We start from the raw sequence: 11648 nt of genomic DNA on the forward strand, positions 1-11648 counted from the left end.
AGTTTGTTATTTTTCCTAGGAACTTGGCCACATATGATGACACAATGCGCAGGTTTCCCAATTTTTTGAATTTTTTTGAATTTTTTATGCCCGTTTCAAAATGCGGTCAAAACGGCGGGCTTGACCGTTCCTAGGCAGTGGTTGAATCTTGGAATTTTTTTGGTATTTCTCTGATTAAATAGATACTTATGTACCTAGAAATGATTTTTGGAAAAAATAAATAGCAAACTACGAGGTAGCTACAGTTCAAATTTGACCCGCTTCCTTCTGAATCAGCGGGAATTTGTCTTTTTCACCAGAGGTGGATCAAAACTTTTTACACCCGACCATTTGGTCAATTGTGCATTACATATGACCTAGTATTTTATAAAATTGATTAGGTACAATTTTGCAACAAATATATGGTAGGCCCTTCACAAAAAAACTCATTTTGGGCAATCGAAAAAATGGAAAACTGATTTTTCGTCCAAAGAAAATAAAAGATTCCTTAGGCAAAATTGTTTGCCATTCCAGGATGCACCCTTGTGCACGATATGAGGTCATTTGAGTAGACTATGCCAAGAATGTGACCATAAGATTGACTATTTAAGTAGACTTTTTAAAAGTAATTATCGTGTTAGAAGTTTGTTTTTTCCTAGACACTAGATCACGCAATGCAAAGGCTTTCCATTTTTTGATTTCTTTAATTCTTTATGCCAATTCAAACGCGATTAAACCATGGGCATAACCGTTCGTAGCTGCGGATGGAATCTTACAATAAATGGCCAAAAAAGGCTAGAACGATTGGAAATCCATACAAGTTGGTTATCATCATCCATAAAATGTGGTTAACTTGAGTGAAATTTAGTGGTTCCATTTTGCAAAATATTATTGGTAGTTGCTTCATAAACCCCTTTGTTTTTAGCACTTAAAGACTATATTTTAAATTACAGCCATAGTCTTCAACCAATCAGGACGTCTCTCCCGGATCACCCTACCGTAGGCGATCTGAACCGTCCGATCGTCCCTGATCTAACGGCAGACTTGACCCCCACCGTCTCACCTAACTAGACCTAACACAACCCGCACCCACAGCCGCCGCCCTCTCCCTCCCTCAGATATCGATCCGATCCAGATCGACGCCGCCACCCCTCTCTAACCCTAGCTTCCCATCGCCGGCGGCGGCGCCCTCCCTCCCTCGCCTTCTCCTCCTTCCCTCCTCACGGCCGCCTCCACCACGCCACAAACCCCGGCGATGGCCTCGTGTAGATACCATCCTCCCCCGGTCCCGTCCCTAGCCCCGCCCGGATCCACCGTGCTTGTCCACAACCGCTGCCCCCACCCCGCCGTCGATCTCGCCCACGGCGGCCGCCGCCACCCCGTCGTCATCCTCGCCCACGGCGGCCGCACCACCCCGCCGTCGACCTCTCCTCGATCATTCCCAGATCCGCCCAGGGGCTGGACCTGGAGCTCATCTCCTCCATGGCATCGGCTTCTAGATCCGCCCATGAGTTGGACCTGGTGCTCCATCTCCATGGCGAGTTGGCTGCATCCCCACGTCTGCTTCCGCTCGGTCGACGACGCCATCCGCGCGTGCTTCTGCTGCTCGTATAGGTAAGGCAATATGTCAATTTGTTGTTCTCCCCTCGGCTTCCCTTACTCTACCTTACGTGTTGTGTCTTCCCTCCTCACGCAGGTGCACGCACCACCAGCGCTCCCAGATCGAGCAGGTGACGCAGTGGCCCTCCCAGATCCACGACGAGCTGCATCTTGCTCGTCCTCGCGGCTATCGGCCACGTACTCGACAAGGGTCACATCTGGTCGTGACCAAGTGAGGCCCCGGATCTGCACTCACTAGGAGGGTGCGGCGGCACCGAGAGGATTCTCATGCAGCCGTCTTCCACCTTCTTCGTCCGGTTCCAGGTACTGACATTCCCCCCTCCCTGCACACGTCCTCCACCTTCTCTTGCTTTCTCTGATCCTCCCATTCCGCTTTTTGTTGGGGCATTCCTGTACTGATCCATATGCATGCGTTAATTTGTAGCTGTGCACGCGACGTGGAGCCTCATCTTCGAGCTGCTTGACCTCAAGGGCGAGGTGGACGACGACACTCTGGTTCTTGTGTGATGTTGCCAACAGCAAGATGTGACGGATAACTTGGTAGGATTTGGGATGGGTGGACTTGTTTAATTTGACATATTGATTTACATATGCATACACATGACTATTTATGTACACTGAATATTTAAGCTTCTACCTAGCTTACGAAAATTATGTATACAGAGCTGCACGTTTTAACACTAGAAATCAGTTTCTCTAGCATATATAATAGAAATACAGAAGTGCTTCTTTCCATATTAGAGCTTTGCTTGGCTAATTTTTCCATGTGATGACTACCACTTTTACAGGTAACACTGATGGTTTCAGAGATACTCGTAAAGAAGAGTTGTACCATGCATGTGCTACTCTTAAGGTACTTGGGGTCCTTCACTTCTCCACAGTAGATTGTTTCCAGCCTTTGAACTCCTAGGAGATTTTAACACAAATTGTAACAGATGATTAGCTGCGTAGTTCACAAACCCGGGACTAAACATTTCATTATTTTTGCTCTTGACGACTTTTACTTGGACTTTCAGTTTCAATAAGCCACATCCTTGTATAAAACTTAACACTGTCATGCACCTGTTTGCGCGTATGCCTATGATAGGGTTAGGACCTGCCGCACCTTTAGAGTTGAAAATGTGATGATTTAGCTCACTTTCTTAACGTGATGTTGCTGCTGTACTCCATAAATTACTGAACATTTGTTAAAACTCCAAAAATACAGTATTTGCTACTGGCCTATTAGTGTTAGCAGTATTTGCAGCTGGAGTATTTAGAGATTTAGTTTCCTACTCCAAATTTTGTATGGTTTTGATGTGAAACGCTTATGCATGACTAAGTGTTAAGTTGATACAATTTTGAGTCTGCACTGCTATATGTTTTTGATGTGAAACACTTATGCATGAGTAAGTGTTAAGTTGATACAATTTCTTTGATAGACAAGCATGGAAATATGTATTAACTTTCCTGAAAGTAGATAAGCATGACAATTCTGTTCAATTCTGATTTCTTTTGTAGTCAATTATGTTCAACTGATTTCTGAATATTTCTGATGTGACCTATGGCCAGGTACCAGAGGTGATCGGCATCCTCCTGGTGGCGCTGCTCCTCACAAAGTGTTGAAGTTGGATTACCGCCTCATGTTGATGGCATTGTTTCTTTTTGGTGATCTAATGTCGCTTAGGTTGCTGCTGCTGTGATGGAAGCGCACCACAACTTTAGTTGATGTGTATCTGTTTTTGCTTGTTTTAGTTGAGGTTGGACGGGCAGACTTGTATGTGCTTTTGTTTATTTGGATGAATGATTTCTGAATTTAATCATTTAATTGAGAGAATTATTGAGTGTTTGTTGTTCAAATGTGTAAACTGGAAATCAGGGAATAATAAAAAGACCAAATGGTCTACTGGATCAAAAATGCTACAGCCCAAATAATAGTGGGCTGGAATATTGTGCATTTCTGTAAAACCTTACAAAAAGGCCTAATGAAATGGTTTGCAAAAGGGCCATGGCCTAGAAAATTAAAAGGCCGAATTGTAGGGCATGGCCCATGTAGCCGACCAAAAATTCACATGAAAAAAACAATAAAAAGGCCGAATTAATGGGCTCGGCCCATGTAGAAAACCGAATTGGACCAGGCTGAATCTTGTGCCACATCAGCTTGCCACGCTGGATGCCTACATGGCTTGGGGAGGTTGCTAGTGACCAAAACGCCACAGTAGGAATATTTTGGTCGTAAACATCTTTGACCATTCCAGAAGAAAGGTCGCTATAGTCAGTTTACGACGGCCAGCTTTGGACCTTCTGTTTTTGGTCACAAAAAGGTCATAAATGGAAATTTGTGACCTTTCAGTGACCAATAGTGGTGGTCATAAGTTGACATATTTCTTGTAGTGGACATTGAAGGTCTTGAGCCACAAGCCGAAGTGGGGCTGGATGCAGAGGAAGGCCTCGCACACGATGATAAACGCCGAGATGTTGAGGATGAAGTTCGGCGCCAGATCATGGAAATCCAGGCTGTAGTAGAACATGAGCCCCCGGACAAAGGGGTGAAGTGGAAAGCCCAGTCCGCGGAGGAAGTGGGGAAGAAAAACGACCCTCTCATGGGGCCTGGGGGTGGGGATGAGCTGCCCCTCGTCGGGCAGCCGGTGCGCGATGTCGCCGGACAGGTAGCCGGCGCTGCGCAGTCTTTCGATGTGCTCCTCCGTAACGGAGGAGGTCATCCACTTGCCTCCTGCTCCAGACATGACTGGGGAAGGTTGAGACGAGATGTGCGGGCTTGGGCGCTGGAGCTCGAGTGCGCGGAGATGGATAAGCAAAGGAGGAAGAAGGCGTAGGTGAAAAGGTGAATCCTTATCCCTTATATGGGCGGGCAAAGTCTACGCGTCCCCCACCGGCCTGGTAAAACTCGCTTATCCCCCAAGCGTCACCATCAATGGCGCGGTTGGGTTACCCACGTCCGTATTGATGAGAATCCCGGATTAAGGGGGAACACGATCTCTACTTCGACAAGACGTGCCAAGGAAACCGCTTCACTAAATGCGCTGAGGTGGTAGAGTAAAAAACGATTCAAGTAATGGCTTGGTAGTGGCGTGACGTCATGCCGCAAAAAATGTCAGCAGATTGAACTTGTGTATATATTATTCTCTCTACGGTGGAATGTGCAATTTATTTTGCAGAGCCGGACACTATCCTGGTGTTCACAATCTTCTATCATTCAGAGGAGGAACCCGCCTTGCAATGCCAAGCAATATACACGCCGGACTTATCGTCATTGAAGCCTGGTTCAGGGGCTACTGAGGGAGTCCTGGATTAGGGGGTGTCCGGATAGCCGGACTACCATCATCAGCCGAACTATCATCGGCCGGACTATCATCATCGACCGGACTCCAAGACTATGAAGATAGAAGATTGAAGACTTCGTCCTGTGTCCGGATGGGACTTTCCTTGGCGTGGAAGGCAAGCTTGGCGATACGGATACGTAGATCTCCTACCATTGTAACCGACTCTATGTAACCCTAGCCCTCTCCGGTGTCTATATAAACCGGATGGCTCTAGTCCGTAGGACACAACAACAACCATTACAATCATACCATAGGCTAGCTTCTAGGGTTTAGCCTCCTCGATCTCGTGGTAGATCCACTCTTGTAAACATCCACAATATCAATATCAATCAAGCAGGACGTAGGGTTTTACCTCCATCAAGAGGGCCCGAACCTGGGTAAAACATCGTGTCCCTTGTCTCCTGTTACCATCCGCCTAGACGCACAGTTCGGGACCCCCTACCCGAGATCCGCCGGTTTTGACACCGACAACACTCATTACCCACTTTTGTGCGGGCAAAGATAGCTGGCTGGCTCACAGCAACAAAGCAAACATCCCTGGCACATTAGAGGCCAGATATAGCATCCATAAAATCGACACAACAAACATAAGCGTCCCAAGAATAATAATGACGCCCACGAGACGGCAGTCAATGCCTGATTCCGTGGCTACTTGGTGCAATTCGACCAGCTGCGTCAGCTGATCGATGAATGGCACCGGATAATTTGGTGCCAAATACTGCGACCAGAAAAGCTTTTCCGCAGTCTTCTTCTCCTCAGCTTGATAGAATTGAGCAGCATTATATATGTTGCATGGAAGATCCGCAAACGCCCCTGGAGAAATCAAAATTCAATTTGTCACCTTTAATTTTTCCTGCTACGGCATAAACAATCGCTTTGAATAGGAAAAAGCCTTACTAGCCGCAATCTTCCTCGCCTCCTAAATGTCCTTCAGAGCAACTTGGGCTTCCTCCCGAGCAGCAGTTGCGGCTTGGAGAGCTTGGTCAAGTTCCGATTCTTTCAATGATAGACTCTGCTCCAAAGTCTCGCTTTTCTGCATGGCCTCCTGAAGCTCTCATTCAGCTTCAATGACCATGGCCTCGTGCTTCTCGCGAAGGGCTTGTTCCACGGCTGTCTTCTTTTCAGCTAAGGCCACAACCTTCTTCAATGCCTCAATTTCGGCATTCGCCCCTAGAGCGCGCAATATATATACTTTCATTAGGCAAACCTACTTAATTGTGCTAAACTTAACAAGGTTTCTACATACCTTGATTGTCCTCCAACTGCTTCTTCACCCGGCCAAGTTCTTCTTTGGCCTGCTCCAGACTCTGCTTCAGTCCGGATACTTCCGCAATATGAGAGGCGGCGGTCGCTGCAGACGCCTGTTTTTAAAGGAAGAGATATATGTCATGCACTGAGTCTCCTGTGGAAGGAAATTTGATCCCCTGTCCGGTTCCTTCTGTCACCGGACAGTGTATCAGGGGTTACTATCTATACTATGACAAATCTTCTAAAAACTCGTAAAACATACCTCCAAGCCTTTTATAAGGCTGATGCAGGATTCACTCAGTCCACTTTCAGCGGCTTGAACCTTCTCAATCACCACACCCATAAGGGCGTGATGTTCATCAACGATGGAAGCACTCTTTAACGCTGTCAATAAGCTGCCCTACACCTCTGGTTGGACAGAGGTTGCTGGCGGAGCAGGATCACCTCATCTAGTCAAGGGGAGCTGCCTGTCTGATCCCGGAGCCTCAAAGGTCTCCGGGACTGTGTCCGGCTGTGGGCCGAATCCAAGATTGCCCCCGCCGTCAACACTCAAGGGAGCCGCCGCTCCCGTATATCCGGCCCCTGAGGTACACCCCTCCTGGTCTAGCTCCTTTTGGAACGACACCTCGGTGTCATGCCCGAGCTTCGGGGAAAGGGCCTTCGGAGGTGTCTCTCTCTCTAGGGCATCTGAGCTTAGCGTGTCCTCCGATGAGGACTGTTCGGTGCGAGACCTGGCCGGGCTGCAAAAAGTATGGCACCAATTAATTTATTGTGCCTCAGTAATCCTGGACACATAGATGTGTTCGGATTTTGTGCACTTACGAGTTTTCCAGGGGCTGGGATCCCATTCCGGGCTGCTGTCGGTAGCCGTAGTGGACACCTCTGGCAAGAGAGTTTTTCCCCTCCTAGGCAATTCGGCCTCCAGAGATGAGGAGGCCGTCCTTTTCTTTCCTCCTCCCGCGGGGGAATCGTCTTCTTCCTCCTCCTCTTCCTCTTCAGAGGAGAGATGGGTGTTGGAGTCTTCGGATTTTTGTGTCCGAAGCACCACGACGACGGAGGCCACTCCTGGTCTCCTTGGCCTCTTTATGGGCCTCTTTCTTTGGTGCCTCGTAAGGCATCGGAACCAGCATCTTCGTCAGAAGTGGTCTGGCTGGTTCTTCTGGCAGCGGGGCTGGACAGTGTATCCGCCCCGCCTTCTTCATCCATCCCTAAGATAATTGTGGGAAGCGCGTTAGGGCATCTTCCCTGGGATATTACAATGAAACATATGGATGGACAAAATATAATGACTACTTACCGGACTTGCGGGGCGGGACAGTTGGTACCCACGGTCCGCGGCGGAGTCCGGCCACGGTTTGCCGGACTTAAAAAGCACCTTCCAGATGTCCTTGTGTGAGGAGCCGTAAAGCTCTTGCAGGGTCTGGTGCTCGGCCGGGTCATACTCCCACAAATTGCAGGCTCGGTGCTGACAAGGAAGACCCAGGCGGACCAACATCACCTGGACTACATCAACAAGCTTGATGGCCATGTCATGGGCATACATGGGCCGGAAGTTAAAACAGGCTGGAACCATATTGGACGGCCCAGATGACGCTACTGGGCCTAATTCGAAGAGGTCGTAACGGGCCCTAGGTTAGCGGGCCGTAAATGGGCTATATGCGAACAGGCCGTTAACAGGCTTTCCGTGGGCCAGCCCGCCACCTTTTGACCAAGTCAAATGGGTCTGCCTTTTCACAGGAATGGGCCTCTGTTGGGCCATGCCACGTGTCAACATATCATAGGCGCCTTGGGTCCAATGAGTGGACGACATCTGTTCCAATGGTGAGCCGACATGTGTTTCCTCCAGCCAATGATGATTTTACACGTGGAAAATCCCCATTGGTTGGGACTGTTAACGGGTTATCGAATCCAAAACTGGATCCGATATCTTAACGGTGTTCCGTTACGGTGGATGCCACGTGTCGGTCACCATTGACGAAAGCACTTCTGTGACGCGCGATTTATCATCATGGAAGTGGACACTTCTGTGACGATAATTTTGGTAATGTCATGGAACACTTCTACGACAACACATGTATGACTATGTTGATTCTGTCATAAAATCGTCATGGATGTATATGCATGACAGAAAACGCGACCTACTGTGACAAACACATATCATCACGGAAGTGTATTTTTTTGTAGTGATAGTCAACCCGTGCTGAATAATAATGATATAATTTAGTTTTGTAGTACATATATTGAATGTTAGAAGTTCAATTTTTGAATTATGAACATAGGAAATGTCGTTGGACGAAAGTCTCACGGAGTGCTGCTAGTGCAGCGACAACCGGTGTTTCTGCGACACGCCTTACTTACTAGAAGGTTGGCGCTTCAGCATTAAGCTCCAGGAGGTCTTCGATGTTGAAATAGTACGCTACGACGCAAAGTGTGTTTTTCGTAATTAAGCTTGATTTCCACTACTTCAACGTGTAATTTTCGTCTTTTACAATTCGACTAGCTTATCCTATGCCATGCAAGACACTATGTCTTGGAGAGGATGTATTTTCAAGATCATGAGAGTATGGAAACAAAGAAAATTAACCTAAGGACCCATCATGGTATGGATTTTGAGGTAAATCTATACAATTCTGAGAGCGTATCCCATTTTGATTGCCCGGATTGGGAAGCACTTTGCAAGATGTATGATTCTCAAGAGGGTATGCTTGTCACCATGGATCTTGGTGATCCTGACATCAAGAAACACAATTTGGACATTTGGGTCCTTGTTGATACGCTTCCAATTCTACCGCTATGTGAGTTTCTCGAACATAGTTATTAAGTAATTTATATTGTTTATTTCAAAATAGTTGACAACTTATTTCCATTAACAGTTTATTTTCATTGTTCAAAGAATGTGCGGGAGATGGTATACAAAACCTAGTACACCGATGGCTCTGAGTTAACTTATCAGGAGAAACATCATCTGGTTGCATTTTGTACTGATCTTGATAATTACAATATCTATTAACAAAGTCCTCCACATTATGGTCAATACGTGCCACTAGTGCATGTGTTCAACTACAATAACATCCATGGAGATGCCATGGTAATATTTTTTAGTATTACGACATCCGTGCATCTTTCGCATAAATTCTTCTAAAACTGAACTACATTGCTAACAACAAAGTTATTACTATATTTTTCAACAGAAAATCCCCAATGATTGTGTGCCTCATCTGATGTATCAGAATGGTCGCCTTGATGTTTTTCACATACAGATAGGTCATCCTACGAATCACACCTGTCCATATCAGATTTCTAAAACCAGCGAGGACATGATAATCAAAGAATGGAAAAAATGTATGGTCAGTCATAGGGTGGTTCTTGGAAGCAACATTGTGCGAAAGGCAAGAATTGGAGACAGGATAATCCCCATTCTCCATAATGGAGAGCCAGGGCCTATCTTGTTTTATGTTATTTTACCTAAGAGAAGGTAGTAGGTCCTATGAGAGAGAAGTAGGTCCTAGGTATAATGTGTTATTATGTGGTATAATGTGTTAGAGTTGATGACGATGAGGAGTTGTGATTATGACTACTGACCAACTTGTTGTATGATGTCTCATTGATAAAAATGATGATCATGAGGAGGTGTTATATGACAATGATGTATTATGATGATAAGTTATTAATGATATGATGATGATGATGATGAGTTATTATGACATTGGGTGAAAGAACCGCGGTTTAGTTTCAAGTTGATGGATCCAAAGTGACCAATGGTCACTTTGGATCCATGCACTTGAAACTAATCCACGGTTCTTTCACCCAATGATGTAGTAACTCATTCTGATGGAAAAATAATCTCTAAATTGCTACTGTATGAAAACTTGTATAATGGCATATGAATACAAAATAAAACGAAAAAGAAATACCCAACGATAGTAGTAGCGCGGGTAGGGAGGCGCGCTACTAGTAACTACCAGTAGCGCTGTGCAACAAAAGCGCTACTGCTAAGCACGTATAGCAGTAACGTGGGCAAGCACACGCTACTGATAAATTTTAGCTGTCGCACCGTATCAGTAGCGTGCCACACCACGCTACTGATATACCTAAAATCGGCACTACTGCTAGCCTTTTCCCTAGTAGTGGTTGTGCAATTGATAGAACTTCAAATAATCATGACGATATCCAGGCAATGATCATTATATAGGCATCACTTCCAAGATTAGTAGACTGACTCCTGCCTGCATCTACTACTATTACTCCACACATCGGCCACTATCCAGCATGCATCTAGTGTATTAAGTTCATGGAAAAACGGAGTAATGCAATAAGAACGATGGCATGATGTAGACAAGATCTATTTATGTAGAAATAGATCCCATCTTGTTATCCTTAATAGCAACGATACATATGTGTCGGTTCCCCTTCCGTCACTGGGATCAAGCACCGTAAGATCGAACCCATCACAAAGCACCTCTTCACATTGCAAGATAAATAGATCAAGTTGGCTAAACAGAACGCAAATATCGGAGAATAAATATGAGGCTGTAAGCAATCATGCATAAAAGAGATCAAAGAAGAATCAAATAACTTTCATGGATAAAAACATAGATCTGATCATCAACTCAAAGTTCATGGGTTCCCAACAAACACACGGCAAAAAGAGTTACATCATATGGATCTCCAAGAGACCATTGTATTGAGAATCGAGAGAGAGAGAGAGAGAGAGAGAGAGAAAGGAAGACATCTACCTACTAAGTACGGACCCATAGGTCTACAACGAACTACTCACGCATCATCGGAGGGGCACCAATGGACATGATGAACCCCTCTGTGATGGTATTTAGATTGGATTTTGTGGTTCTGGAACTTGCGACGGCTGGAATTGATTTTCGTCAACTTCCCTATGGTTTCTGGAATATTGGGGTATTTATCGAGCAAAGAGGCGGTGCAGGAGGCACCGAGGTGGGCATAACCCACCTGGGCGCGCCTGGGCCCCCAGGCGCGCCCTGGTGGGTTGTGCCCCCCTCGGGGCACCCCTCTCGTACTTCTTCGGCACATCTTGTATCTTTTGGTCCAGAAAAAATCCATAAAAAGTTTCGCTCCGTTTGGACTCCATTTGGTATTGATTTCTTGTGATGTAAAAAACAAGCAGAAAACAACAACTGGCACTAGGCACTATGTCAATAGATCAAAAAACGACATAAAATGATTATAATATGATTGTAAAACATCCAAGAATGATAATATAACAACATGGAACAATAAAAATTATAGATACATTTGAGACGTATCAGCATCCCAAGCTTAATTCCTGCTCGTCCTCGAGTAGGTAAATGATAAAAACAGATTTTTGTGATGTGGAATGCGGCCTAACATGTTCATCACATATTCTTTTCTCTGTAGCATGGAAATTTGGACTTTTATATGGTTCAAAGCAATAGTCTAGTTTTGACATGATGACTTTAATACTCAAGCATATCAACAAGCAAC

The sequence above is a fragment of the Triticum aestivum genome, chromosome 3B, assembly GCF_018294505.1.
Source record: "Triticum aestivum cultivar Chinese Spring chromosome 3B, IWGSC CS RefSeq v2.1, whole genome shotgun sequence".
In the NCBI taxonomy this organism is placed as follows: domain Eukaryota; kingdom Viridiplantae; phylum Streptophyta; class Magnoliopsida; order Poales; family Poaceae; genus Triticum; species Triticum aestivum.